We start from the raw sequence: 15520 nt of genomic DNA, 5'->3' as shown, positions 1-15520 counted from the left end.
CCATCCCTCCGGATGGAGCCCTGCGCTGACTGGGGAGGGAGGGGTCTCAGGAACCAAAGGTTTTCTGCCAGGACTTGGCTGAAAGATGGTATCTTCATCAAAGAGATTGAAATTTCACGTACTAACGATTGCAGGGATGTTTCCTAACTGCCAAGTTTGCACATGCTTTAATGTGATCACATTCGCACAGTGGTGTGCACATTTTACATACACATACAAAACGGGCTTCTCGTTTGTTTTTGTTTGCTTGTTTTTGCAAGGACTAGAGATAAAATTCTGAGGGTGAATGTAGGAGAAATCACCGAAGATTTCAGCCAACCAATTAGAAATTGGGGTACCTTATATCCTCGGATTTTTCCAAAATATGCAGAGGCCGGCAAGGAAGGGATTTCAGAATTTTATTTTTGCATTAATCCTTGACTGGAAGAACAGCACAGAAAAAAATGGGGGTGAGAGCCACTTGTTTTCAGACTACTGTCACTTTGCTATCAGACTCTTCGACCCTTTTTGAATTTATAACCAGAAGGATAGGAAACAAATATTGCAGCAGGTTTTGTCTATATCAGTTTTATATATTTTCATTCCTGGAAGCTATATTTATTTGTTTTCTAGTTACTGTATGTTTTCGTTCCTCATTTCTCAACTGAAAGATCACTATCATCTCTGAGTTCTTCCAGTTCTAATAGACTTTTAAAAATGTATAATATCTTGCTCTCTAACTGTCCTGTTTGTATGTAAACTGCATGTAAATTCCATGGAAGCAAGTAGTATTTCTAACACCTCTTTTCTGCACCAGTTGTGTGTAGGTAGTGTTCAGTTCATAATAGATTTTCGGTACTTACTAATTTACTGCTGTGACGGTTACTCTTTTTTTTTTGTTTGTTTTGTTTTGCGTACACGGGCCTCTCACTGTTGTGGCCTCTCCCGTTGCGGAGCACAGGCTCCGGACGCGCAGGCTCAGCGGCCATGGCTCACGGGGGCCCAGCCGCTCCGCGGCATGTGGGATCTTCCCGGACCGGGGCACGAACCCGTGTCACTTGCACTGGCAGGCAGACTCTCGACCACTGCGCCACCAGGGAAGTCCAACTGTTACTCTTAATAAGTTACTATTTTACAAATGTACCACAGGATGAGAAAAGCATTACATATATTAAAATAACTTCAAAATTATTTTGATTAAAAGAAAATGCATCTGTGATGAAAATATTGGGGTTCTCACATTGTACTTTATCATATTTAACCTTTAATATATTCATGAGTTAAAGAATGATTAAAGGAATTTCTCAATTATAACTGATTGAATTAATCATGGATAATTAAACAGATTTATTAAAACCAGATACTTTGGAAGTGAATCTGTATAGGGTCACAGAAAAAATATAACTAATGTTTATTGAACAGAAATAGCATACACACACACATATATATATGTTCAGCATATAGAAGCTCAGTATAGCACAAGGCAAACACATATTTCTGGAAAATATTTCCAGTATTTTAACATGAACTCATTTGTACTGCTCAAACTCACAGTTTTAGTGATTTTGTTTTTTAAAAGATGCTTAGTATTTAACGAAATGCAGGAATGATAATCTCTAGGAGTTTCCCTACGGAATCACCAAGAAAGAATATACAGTGCCAAGTTAACATTTTGGTGGGGGAGGGCGGGATGGTGGTTTTGGACTGGCCTTCTAGTCCCATAGACAAAGGGTCACCAAACAAAATAAATTTGTCCCCTCATTCACTCTACAAACATATGTTGAATTGGTTTTGCAGTAATCTCACCTATTATTCTCTCAGGACTCAGGATTGTAATTCATTCAGAACTGGAGAGAATCTCTTTGGAAACAGCTAGGTGCTCATTTAAAATCTATTTACCTGTTACATTAAGCCTTTCATTTACCCTTACAAACATTGATCCTCTTCCGTCTAATACATAGTGTCTTCAACAAACATTTATTGAATACCTAAAAGCGCTAGGATTCACAGAACATTCTTTTTGACAAAAGTCATGGAAGTGGAACAGAAGTGGCATAGTTTCATTTCCACGTCTCATCTGTTGACATTGTACTGTCAGCCCCAAACAGTCTTGGTCTAGGTATACAACCCAGCAGCTTTAAAGTCAGATATAAGAATGGTTGCCCTCCTGGTGTACGTGCTGTGCATAATCCCTGGGAATATAATTTGATGGATTTTACTCCCAAGATTAGATTCTGTTAGATGGTACAGTTGACCTTAAGATAAGGAAATTATCCTGATGAGCATGACTCATCATATGTGTGCTTTTAAAGCAGAGCATGTTCTCTAGTTGATTTTAGGGGAGGAAGTGAGAGATTTGGAGCTCAAGAATGATTTGACTGTCCATTGTCTGTTCAAAGATGGAGAGGACATATGGCAAGGGATGTGGGGAGCCTCTAAGAGCTGAAGGCAGCCTCAGGCTAACAGCCAGCCAGGAAACAGAGCCCTCCTTTGTAAAACCACCAGGAGCTGAATTCTGCCAACAAGAATGAGCTTGGAAGTGAACCTTCCCCAGAGCCTCCACTGAGAACTCAGCCAGGCCAACACCTTGATTCCATCCTTGTGATGCCCCCAAGCAGATAACCCAGCTATACCTGCCTTCTGACCTACAAAACTGTGAGCTAGTATGTGGGTATTTTAATGGTCTGTTAAGTCATTAAGTTTGTGGTAATCTGTTGTGCAGCAATAGAAAACTGATACAAGAGGGATCAGGTCAGGTAAACTTCCCTTCCTCCATTCCATGGATTGCTTCAAAAACACAATTACGCATACAGTTTCTCTGTATGTCCTAAGTGTTTGCACTACACCTACCAAGCCACCCACCTGCTGTATCTTTTTGGGCTGACAGTGAAGTAATGTCCAGCATGGAAACACATCATCTGTGTTGCTTTCCATCCTTTCCTCTTTCCCTCTCTCCACCCCCACTCCATGTCTGTCTCTACCTCTATCTCTGTCTCTTCTCAGTACCTTGGAATTCCTGAAGCCACCATACTGGAGAGACATGGGGAGAGGTCACACATTCAGATAATTCTAGGCACCCCCCCAACCCCTGCCTCTAAGCCACCCCAAACTAATGTGAAGCTGTTCAGAGAGGAGAGACCCCTGCTGAGCACTGCCCCAATTGCATTTTATTAGTATCAAATAAATGTTTTTATTCTTAAACCACTAAATTTTGAGGTGGTTTGTTATATAACCATAGAAACTGGCCCATGATTTTTCCCCTAAAGCTAATTTCTTTTTTATTTACCAATTAATAACTTTAAATGAGTGATTTTCTTAGCTAGAAATCACTGTTAGCTGGGACTCACTTTAAACCCTCCTCTTTGCACATTAAACGATCACCAAGTCCCTCCAGTTCTGCCTTCTAAATGTTCCTTCAATCTGTCTACTCTCTACTTCCACTGTCGCTACCCTAGCTAGAACTTTCTCCATTTCTTATTTGGACAACTCCAATGTCTTTTTTTCTGGTCTCCTGACGGTCAGTCTTACATTTAAAAAATCCATTTTCTACAATGCTTCTAAAAGGATCTATTTCTTTTTTGGATCAGTTATATTTATTATATTAGAAAATGGAGGTGACTGAAAAGCAAAGAAAAAAATTGCCAGTTATCCCACAACTCATAGATAACCCTGTAACATTTGAATCCTTCTAGACTTTAAATGAACTACTATAGGTTCATGTTGCACATTCTGTTTCATAACCTATTTTTTATGTAAATAATATATCAAGAATTTTTTTTCATGTCAATGAATGTTCTACAAGACCACTTCTAATGGCTTCACTGTATTCTACTGTATATATATATTAAAATAGAATACCTGGAATTAAGTAAGAACTTGATAAAAATCTTTATGACATCCTTGTGAAAAGATGAAGAAATATGGCTTGGATGTTGTGTATTCCTTTGTGCTGACATCAACTTCCAAGGTAGTCTTTTCTATCAGCATCCTGGCATAATTTACAGATTTTTAGATATCCTAAAGGTAGAAGGGATAGCTAACTCTGTTGATGCCCAAATTTAAGATTGAAAAAGGTCTCAACAACCCATACTATAATTTGAGATGATGAATATGAAGTATTTATGAGGGGAATTCGTTTCAAAAGGAGGAAAAATCAGCCATACCAGTATAGGGTGGAAAAAGTGATTTAAAAACAATTCCTTGGATTACATATCAGACTAAGAAACAGATATTGCTAGTTTCCCACCTAATGTTCATTCTGCCTTTCTAATTTGTAAAAGAACACCTACAGTGTTGAGAATGGCAACATGCCCAACCATGAAACTACATTTCCCAGCCTCCCTTCTAGATTGTGGTGCTCAATGAAATATAAGCAGAAGTCTTCAGAAGTACTTTTGGGAAAGCTCTTTGAAGGGGACTGACTCAACTGAGAGGTTCCTCCATTTGGATGTTCAGTTGTTCCAACACCATTTATTGGAAAGAACTGTCTTTGCTCCGTTGTACTTCTTTTTTTTAATTGAAATATAGTTGACGTACAATATTATCAGTTTCAGGCATACTTCACAGTCATTTGACACTTGCATACATTATGAAATGATCACCACGATAACTCTAGTAAACATCTGTCCCCATACAAAGTTATTATAATGTTACTGACCATATTCCACATGCTGTATATTACATCCCGATGGCTTATTTATTTTATAAGTGAAGGTTCGTACTTCTTAATCCCCTTCAGCTATTTTGCATCCCCCACCTCCTCTCTTCTGGCAACCACCCATCTGTTCTCTGTATCTGTAAGTCTGTTTTTGTTTGTTTTGTTTTGTTTTTTAGATCCATTTTATTTTCTTTGCTCCTTTGTCAAAGATCAGTTGACTGTATTTGTGTGGATCTATTTCTGTGCTCTCTATTCTGTTCCATTGATCTACTTGTCTTTTCTTTTGTGAATACCATACTGTCTTGATAACTGTAACTTCACAGTAATCTTGAAGTAGAATAGTGTCAGTCCTCTGACTTTGAGTCCTCCTTCAATACTGAGTTGGCTACTCTACATCTTTTGACTCTCCATATAAACTTCAGGATCAGCTTGTTGAAGTCCACAAAATAACTTGCTGAGATTTTGATAGGGATTGTGCTGAATCTATAGATCAAGTTACAAAGAACTAACATCTTGACTATATTGAGTCTTCCTAGTCATGAACATGGAATAGCTCTCCATTTATTTAGTTCTTTCATAAGAGTTTTGTAGCTTTCCTTATGTAGATTTTGTACATATTTCATTAGATCTATACCAAAGTATTTCATTTTGGGGGGGTGCTAATATGAACGGTAAAATGGCTTTAACTTCAAATTCCACTTGTTCACTGCTGGTATATAACAAAGAGATGACTTTTATATATTAACCTTGTTTTTACAACCTTGCCTAGTCACTTATTAGTTCCTGGAGTTTTTTTGTCAGTTGTTTTGGATTTTCTGCATAATCACATCATCTATGAACAAAAACAGTTTTATTTTTTTCCTTCCCAATCTGTATACTTTAATTTCCTTTTCTTGTCTTATTGCTTTAGCACTTCATCAACTACATTTCAGATTTTCTTACCCCAGTACTGGTTCTGCAGAGGTTTCTGCTCTGGGAAGTTGTCATTCTCTATATTCACCTGTCTCCAGTTTTTGAGGTAGTGATTGCCATGTGATCTTACTGCTCTTATGCATCTAAGAATAATTTTTTCTTAGTTTGTTCAGCCTTTTTACTTGTTAGGACAGAATAGCAACTTATAAGCTCCTTACATTCCAGTTCAGAAACCGAGAGTTCCTAAAACTGGCTTTTAAATACTCAGAATAGAGAAGATAATAATATCACTATGTTTTGCCCTTGTCAATGTACATCAGGAAAATTATATTTAGTTCTAGGCATTGTGTTTTAAGAACGATTTTGACTAATAACATGTGACCCAGGTAGGTATTCCAAATAAGTCATACAAAGACCATTTGAAGGAAATGGGTTTTTTAGCCTAAAGAAAGACTTGTGGTAAGATGATCACCCTTGTAAAGTACTGCCATTTTGAGGAAGTAACTTTAGATATATTCTTTATTGCTTCAAGCAGAAGAAGGATGGGTCATCAGATTTCAGCCAAATATAAGCTAGAACTTTCCAAATTTAGGGTTGTTTGAATCCACACTGTATTTATCTTAATGCATAGTCAGTGAACTCCGAGTTATGGAGATGTTTATACGCAGAGACTTAGCGACTAAACAAAGTACATTGTGGGAATATTTGGAGTAGGAGGTGAGATTAGAGAAATTGTTTTCACTCCTTTTGAAGACCAGAATCCTTCTTCAAGTGAAAGCCTACTGAAGCCTTCTCAGTATAACCCCACTCCTGGAAAGACTCTCTAGCACTTCCCAGGACACAGCTTTAAAAGACTGGATTAGAAGATAACTCTGTAACTCCAATTCCAACTCATAATGTTAAAAAACCTCAATTACCAATGAATATTTGCCCATACATGATTTTTGTCTTTGATACCCAAGAAAAGTATTGGGAGAAAACCAGATTTATCATCAGAAAACTTTTAAATAAAAATAAAATTCCCTGTCATATATGTATCATAGGTGAATGATTATTGTGCATTTTAAATGTAACAACTACATTACCACCTAAGGGAAATGATAGTCTGTGCCATCATCTCCATAATTTTTTGTAAAGTGTACATTGTAATAAATTAGTAACTAGTATCTATTATAATAGTAATAAGTAGTAATAAATAGTAATAAAAATGAATGATAGAACACCCATTTTGTACCAAGCTTTGTTTCAGGTGCTTTGCGGGGAGGGAGGCAGAGTTCAAGGAGGAACATTAAGGAGAGAGAGAAAAACAAAAACAATCAGACCTAGGTGTAGGTTCAGACTTCAAAGAATTTACAAACTGGCCAGAGTTACATGTACAAAAATCACTATAATTTAAAGCAGAAAAAAAGATAATCACTTTCAAGTATGTGCTAAGTGAGTTCAAGGAAAGAAGAGATTTCCATGGTATGGGAATTAAGGGAGGCTACATGGGAGCAGTGGTGTTTGAGAGGGCCTGGAAGGACAGCTAGACAGAGATGGGAGGAAAGGGATTTCAAGCAAAGGGAAGATTATGGAAAATATTGCTGAAATGCAAACTGAAGCACTTATACCAAGAGAGGTTTTACTGCATTAGTCAGAGGCCAGCTGGAAACAATTCACTGCTGATGGTTCTTGGGAAGGCACTGGACTGGAAGGACCACATATAGAGATTGGGCAGAGTTATAGGAACGAACAAGGAATGTTGAGGCCCCCAGACACTAGCAATATTGGGGAGCCATTACCACCCTAGGACTGAAGGGTTAAGCAAAGGAAGCAAAGGAAAAAACATTAAGACCCTACTGAGCATTGGAGCCCTGGGGGAAGGGCTATCTGGTGGGAGGTGAGGTCGCAGAGGCCCGTGACCCCTGCCAGAGAAGAGGCGAATAGACGGGAAGAAATACCCTGACCTCTTTCTCCTTCTGCTCTGCTTTCTTATGTCAGTGCTTCTCGTGGCCAAACTCAACAAGAAGCCAACAAGCAAGGGAACTTGGATGACTTAAGCCACCAGCATGGGCCTCCAGGTAGGTGGGGCACAAGCAAGCCTGAGAAGGACAAAAAATGGAAACTGGGTGGGTGGTTGGTCGAAAGAACAAGGAATAATCATGACATGAAAGATTAGAAGTTTAGAGAGAATTTTGGAAATCTTACTTACCACTTTAAAATTTTCTAAATTATTTGGTAGTCCATGTAGAGACACTGATGCTTGATCAGCAAGAGAATGACATAACAAACATTCCAGAAGTGGGCAGGCCAGGCGAGGCAGAACTCCGTGATGGTTATCAGTGTTCCATGTTCCTTCTTCCATTCTGCACCCCGATTCTTAGCATGTGGCTTTCATCTATGGTCACCCTCATGGCTAAAATTTTGCCACTCTGCCTCTAGTCTCACATCCATGTCCTAGACAACAGCAATAAGGGGAAAATGACAACGAAACCAAAGGTTTCCAGAAATCCACAGCAGATTTTCGTCCCAGGATCAACCTCAGCTACAAAATGAGGGAGGCTGGGAAAAAGGCACATTGCTACTCTGAACAAAACCAGGTTTTTTTTTTAAGAAAGAAGAGAAAATGAAATATTGGGTAGAAGCTAGCAGCATTTCATATGAAAGAGAAGAAAGCCTGATGAGACGAGGGCACTCTAATTCTTAATTATTTGAGCTTCCAGTAATTCCAAATTTGGGTGTTATTGCCTAGATGGAGAGGTTGGGAGGAGGAGTTCTTTGGGGGAATGAAAAGGGTTTCTGAGATTTGAGACATACTAAATTTTGAGTGACAGCAACATATAACACATAATGGCTAAGCCATGTTAGAAAACAAGAAAGGGGAGAGAACTGGAGATAGAGAGTTGAGTGGTAAGGTAGATTGGATTATTGTTCCCAACATTTTTACCTCTATACTTAATAAAATTATACATTCATACCCTTTGCCACTGGAAGCCAAGTTTACTTATCAGCTCCACTGAAGCTGGGTTTGGTGACATGAATTTTTTCAACAGTGGTTTGAGAGCAGAAGTGACATGTGCCAGTTTTAGGCCATGAGGTATTTCTGTTTGCTGTTTGAGATTCTCAGCTCCCTTATGAGAAGAGCACTCCCTGGTCCTACGATAAGGACTCATGAAATGGATCAGAACCAATGCCCAGCCAAGCCCAATAGAGCCACAGGCAACGTGTGAACTCATGAGGGAGAAATAGATGCCTGTGGTTAAAACCACTGAAGTTTGAGGTTGTTTTTATTATGAAATACTATTGTAGCAGAAACCTAATTAATGCATGTGGTCATTCTCAAATACACAAGAACATATGGGAACTACTTCTCCCTTACTAGGAAGACCCTGATCAAAAAGACAGGTAAAACGAGTTTGGGCAAGGATATGGACCCTCATTACATTGCTAGTGGGAACGTAAATAGGTACACCCTCTTTGGAAAAGTCTGGCTGTTCCTCAAAATGTTAAAAGTAGAGTTATCATATGACACAGCAATTCCACTCCTAGATGTCTTACCAAGGGAAATGAAAGCATAGGTCCATACAAAAACTTATGCATGAAGGTGGAGAGCAGCATTATTCACAATAACCAAAAAGTGGGAACAACACAAATGTTCATCATTGGTGAATGAATAAACAAAATGTGGTATATTCACATAAGGGAATATTACTCAGCAATAAAAAGGAATGACATACTGACACATGCTACAGCATGGATGACCCTTGACAACATTATGTTAACTGAAAGAAGCCAGATTCTAAAGGTCACATGTTTTATGATTTCATTTATATGAAACTTCCAGAATAGGTAATCTATAGAGACAGAAAGTAGACCTGTGGTTTACAGAGGATGGGGAGGGGGTAAGGAATGATTGCTAATGGGTAAGGGGTGTCTTTTGGGGGTTATAAAGACATTCTAAAATCGATTGTGGTGATGGTGTCACAACTCTGTGCGTATACTAGAGTTGTGTACTGTAAATGGATAAATGGTACGGTATGGTTTAAAACAAAGAACAAAGGACAAAGCCACAAACCTGTCAATAAGATACATGCTGTAAGCTGAGGGCAATAAACCAGTCACACTCTCTCACCTGATCTGACTGTGACAATGGCATATGTGGTTGTGAAGGCTGGTCTGGGGTTAGTAGGTGCAATCTTTGCCAAATGGAGATATTCTGTATGTGGCGCTAACTTGCCTATGTAGGAAAAAGGCAGATATTCATGGTTTCATTAGCATCATGATGATCTCACCCAGTTGGTTTCAAGCTCTGTAAAACATATTTCCTTTAATAATGTTCACAAGCTATACTGGAATAAAATCTAAGTGTAGAACATTCAAACAATTCAGAAAAATTTGGAGGAAAATATGAACGTGTGACAATCTTTCTTTACCAGCCTACCAACGCTACATATTCTCCTCCCAGAGATAATCACTGGAAAAAATTGACATACTATAACCTTCTAGTCCTTTGTTCTAAGCATTTGCTTAAATATATAGGCAAGTATACAGCCTTATTTTTACATAAATTGGACCATACTAAGCACATTGTACTGAAACTTGCTTTTAAAAAACTTAACATGTCTTGAAGATCTTTCCATTCATTTTGATCAGCTGTACAGTGTTTTTCTATAGTATGGTTATATCATAGCTTGATTATCTATTCCCCTATTGAAAAATGTTAGATTGTTCCCAATGTACGGATATTACAAAGCAATGGTAACAGAGTTCTTGATATATACATCTTTGAGCATGTGTGCGATTTTTTCTGCAGGGTAGTTTTTAAAAGTTACATTTCTGAGTGGAAGAGAATGCACATCTTAAATTTAAAGTCGCTTAAAAAAAATTAGTAGAAACCTTTTTTCCAAATAAACCTTTACATGGAAGCCGAATATGTAGAAAATTAAGAGAGAAAATGCATTGGTCTTGGGCAGGGAAGCAGAGCTCTGAAGCTCTAACCCCTCGGCCTCACTCTCAACCTCTGGCTTTCATTGCCCCAAGGCACCTTCATGGAACCCTAGGGTTCCACAGAGTACAGATTGGAAACCATTGCTTTAGTCAACTGAATTGACATGTGATATTTCAGACTGTAAGGATGGATTTCAAATGTGGTTTTTATAACAAATTAATTCAGAATCATACAGTTTTAGCAACCTATAAGAGTACTGTATTATTTTATGTCAACCAACTGGACCACTGTCAACCAGGATGACTTTTGAAAGCAATGGAGTTTCAGAGTTTCTAGAGAGGAGAGACTTAGGGGAGGTAAGCTGATTACAGGAAAGGGCTGGGTACTGCTGCTGCATTCACATGGCAAGCTGCCTGCCTAAGCTGGCTTTGGGGAGCTGAGACTGAGTGGTAGAATAAAGCACCTCCCTTCAAGCTACCACTTGGCTTGACCATATCATAAACGTTTCATAAATCAAAACGAGATGTCAGGAAGACAGAATAATTCAGATGATAGATTTTATACATCTTTATTACCTATGGTTCTGTGTTAAATCCCAGGCTTAGAAATAGGAGCTTTGAGAATGCTTATATTACCATCAGCTAAAGGAATACATCTGGATAGCAATAAGTCTTTTGCAATCCAACACAAAATGTAAGGTGATGTTACCTAATTCTTATGAAATCTTTAAAAAATGAAGTTCGAGAGTGTAAATACTTCCATAGCAACTCCTTTCAAATATACCAACAGCATTTAGATTGGAAATCATCATGAAGACATACAACTTACAGTCCCCAATTCCATTTTATAGGGAAAAAAATAAGTAAAGCTAGCTAAAGACCCCCCTGGTGGCTCCGTGGTTAAGAATCCACTTGCCAATGCAGGGAACGTGGGTTTGAGCCCTGGTCCGGGAAGATGCCACATGCCGCAGAGCAACTGAGCCCACGCGCCGCAACTACTGAAGCCTGCGTGCCTAGAGCCCGCGAACCGCAACTTGTGAGCCCACGTGCCGCAACTACTGAAGCCCATGCGCCTAGAGCCCGTGCTCTGCAACAAGAGAAGCCACTGCAATGAGAAGCCCGTGCACCGCAAGGAAGAGTAGCCCCTGCTCACCACAACTAGAGAAAGCCCGTGTGCAACAACAAAGACCCAACGCAGCCAAAAATAAATTTTAAAAATTAAAAAAAAAAGCTAGTTAAAGCTGCGTAGTTGAGACACATTATCTGAAGCTAAAGTCTGGCTGATATTTGAGAAAATAAAACAATAAAGCCCAAATATTCAAAGACATGTCATTCCCACTCCTTGTCACAGCCATTCATTCCCTTATTGAGAGCAGAGGCTGTGTCTTTTACCTTTATGTCCCATGGCCTTGCATAAGATTCAGTAAATCTTCAATAAATGAATGAAAAAAAAATGACTGGTTGCCACCAAATCTGAAAGGAGAAAGTACATAATTTAATTAAAACATTCTGGCCTCCTAAAAGCCGTTCTTTTTTTTTTAATATAAATTTATTTATTTTCTTTTGGCTGAGTTGGGTCTTCGTTGCTGCTCGCGGGCTTTCTCTAGCTACGGCGAGTGGGGGCTACTCTTCTTTGCGTTGCGTGGGCCTCTCACTGCAGTGGCCTCTCCCGCTGCGGAGCACAGGCTCCAGGCATGCGGGCTTTAGTAACTGTAACTCAGTAGTTGCGGCTCACGGGCTCTAGAGCGCAGGCTCAGTAGTTGTGGCGCACGGGTTTAGTTGCTCCATGGCGTGGGATCCTCCCGGACCAGGACTCGAACCCCTGTCCCCTGCATTGGCAGGCGGGCTCTCAACCACTGCGCCACCAGGGAAGCCCAGCCGTTCTTAATAAAGGGACAGATCTTTTAAGAAGCAAACCACTTCTTTAAAATTAAAAAAAAAAACAAGCCCCTTATAAAATTCTCAAATACTGCAGAAAGATATAAAATGTTCTAATTTCATTCTCTAGAGGTAATGTCTGTTAATAGTGTCTTGTTAATTCTAAATGTTTTATGCTTTTGTGAGTCTATGTGTAGAGAGCACCTCTTACTCTTTTTGGCCACGCAAGGTGAGCATCCTCTCCCTGTGCTTTGGGAACTCCCACTTAATACTTAGTGGGGCACATCTTGCCTCTCAATATAGAAGGTAAAAATGCCAGCTATTCCCTTTTCTGGTGTCTCTTGCAGCAGAGGTATAAACACACATTCTAGCCTCCATCACTTAGCCCCCTAGACTTTAGAAGTTAGGAACTCAAAGAGCAGGAACCACAAGGAATCCATGCTGATGAGGACGGAGGCAGTGGCTGCAGTCAGCAGTTGGAAGCAGCAGTGGGTTAATGGCAGGGCACCAGCAGCATTCAAGATTTCCCAGGGCAGCTGCACGGTGTGGTCTGCAGCATTGTAACTGGCTGCGTAGCTCAAAGCTGGTTCTGCCAAAGGAGTGCATTGTGTTTGTGCTTTGCCCAGATCTCACTGGATCCCTTTTTACTGTTTTGTGTGCTTCTCCTCCCCAGCATCTTGAGGCTCTTTCACTTCCAAAAAGCAGCACCTACATCTTTTTCTCAAGGGCTGTCCTGCAGCTCCTGGAATTAGCTTTTGCCAGAATGAGTGGAAAGCCAGAAGTCCTGGGAATTTGCCTTCCTGGAACAGCCCTTATCCAGTGACTTAGAGGTGCACAGGTGGAAAGCCCAGCCCTAGGCCTTGGGTTGGGGCCATACTGAGGTGTAACTTCCACTACAGAGTTTCTCTGTGGGATCAGGCTATAGCTACTCTGGGGACCTTTGCTTGAGACTGCACCTTTGCTGGGCTTTCCCCCCTTCCCTGTCCTGCTTCCCCAACTCCCAGTGGGCGTCTCCTGGCATCACTGAATAAATCACCAGCATACGAATCTTCCAGGGTCCACTTCTCAGCAGTCTGACCCAAGACAACCAACTTCCTGGAGATTCTGAACCAGTCAAAACCCTTTTTAAAGATTTCCCCTTTCTGCCTAAATTAGCCTGGGATGGTTTCTCTTGCTTGCAATTCAGTATAGATAGATATAAGCACATGCATATATACATATGTTAAAATACATGTACTTTTTTTTAAATACATGTATACTTTTTTTTTTTTTTTATTGCGGTACACGGGCCTCTCACTGTTGTGGCCTCTCACGTTGTGGAGCACAGGCTCCGGACGTGCAGGCTCAGCGGCCATGGCTTACGGGCCCAGCCATTCCGCGGCATGTGGGATCTTCCCGGACCGGGGCACGAACCCGTGTCCCTTGCATTGGCAGGCGGACTCCCAACCACTGCGCCACCAGGGAAGCCCCATGTATACTTTTAACAAAAATTGAATCATAAAAATATTTTAGATTCTGAGTCTTTGCTTTTTTTGGATAGATATTTATTTTCATGTCCATTTTTACCATCTTTGGAGTCTACCTTTATGAATATTCCTTTCTTGCCCCCTTTCTAATGGTTCCATGAATTTCTCATCAATCTAGTTTGGGTGGAATTGGGCGCACCCAGCTTTCAGGGTTAATCTATACTTGGCTTAAAACAATCAGCACATTCCTCAGAACTGGGTTTGGTTCACGGGATAATCACGAGACCAAATCTGGCGAATCAGGGCAACAAATTATGGGACTTTTGTTCGAACTGTATTGCCCCCACCCAGGACTGAGCAAGAAATATGCACCTAAACTTACAGCTGTAGGCAGCTTTTGGGGGATTAGGAAGGAGCAGCCTGCCAGGGGTTGGGGTCAATGTAGTGGCAGTAGAGCAAAGAAATGGAGAGAGGGACACATTTTTTGAGCCCTGGATAAAGCCTTGCCTGAAGGACCGTTCATTTGTATGACCCAATATATTCCCTGTTTTGTTTGAGATAGTTTAGGTCAGGCTTTCTGTGCTTTTCACCCTGTAGGTCTGTCATGAGGTTAAATGATTTAATATATGTAAAATGCTTAGAATTGTGATGTACGTGGCATCCACTAGATTATGGCTGCAGAAGTAGTAGGCACAGTCCGTCATACATGATACACAAATCTTCCCGTTTATCTTGTTCATCTCTGGTGATCACAGCAGCTTTTATTTCATTCCCCGTTTCTGTGTGATTCTAACCGCTCTTGAATATCCCCACTTCATCCTCATCCCACTTTCTTCCCATTTTCCTGTCCTCTCCGCCATCATTTCATCTTTCCCTTCTCTCCCTTCCTGAAACTTGAAGTGGTTTGTGGATGCAGAATTTAGAATCAGGGAGAGAAACTCTGGGAGGTGATGGAAGTGCTTTCAGTGCCTTTTTAAGCTGGATCTCTTTTTGTCTCGTACTCAATTTCACTCTCTTCCTTCTTGGTACTGAGAGTCATGATACTCAAAGCCTTTGTTGTTAATAAGCAAATAAAAATCAAAAGTTAACATCATGTTTTACCACATTATTTGGGAAAGCATGCAAGGGCTCCCATACTCCCTGAAAAGACATCTAGTAGAAAGGCAGCTCACTCTTCCTTTTAATTCAGTTATTTACCAAGAACTCTATACTATTTTACACTTTCTTCCGTACTTCCCTTTTCTAATAAATCTTTCCATCAAGTGTTTATAATGTGTAAGCATTCCTCTTTGTTCAGATGAGCAACCATGTAGTACAAGGAAAAAAAATTCATTGAGGTGTTTGGATCGCTTCAACGTATAGACAACTGAATTTTTAGTGGCTTGGCATCAGAACTTTAGGATAGAATTTCTTTATTTTTTTTAAAATTTATTTATTTATTTTTGGCTGTGCCGGGTCTTAGTTGTGGCACATGGGATCTTTGTGGCAGCCTGCCAGATCTTTAGCTATGGCATGTGGACTCTTAGTTGTGGCATACGTGCGGGATCTAGTTCCCCGACCAGGGATTGAACCCGGGCCCCCTGCATTGGGAGAGCAGAGTCTTACCCACTGGACCACCAGGGAAGTCTCGTAGGATAGAATTTCTTTTGTGGTATAGTCTTAGCCTTAAAATGTACATTTCTCCAAGAGACAGCATAAAATG

Source organism: Monodon monoceros, unplaced genomic scaffold (assembly GCF_005190385.1).
Source record: "Monodon monoceros isolate NGI ecotype Baffin Bay Population unplaced genomic scaffold, NGI_Narwhal_1 Super_Scaffold_6, whole genome shotgun sequence".
Lineage (NCBI taxonomy): Eukaryota > Metazoa > Chordata > Mammalia > Artiodactyla > Monodontidae > Monodon > Monodon monoceros.
This window is presented reverse-complemented; position numbering follows the sequence as displayed.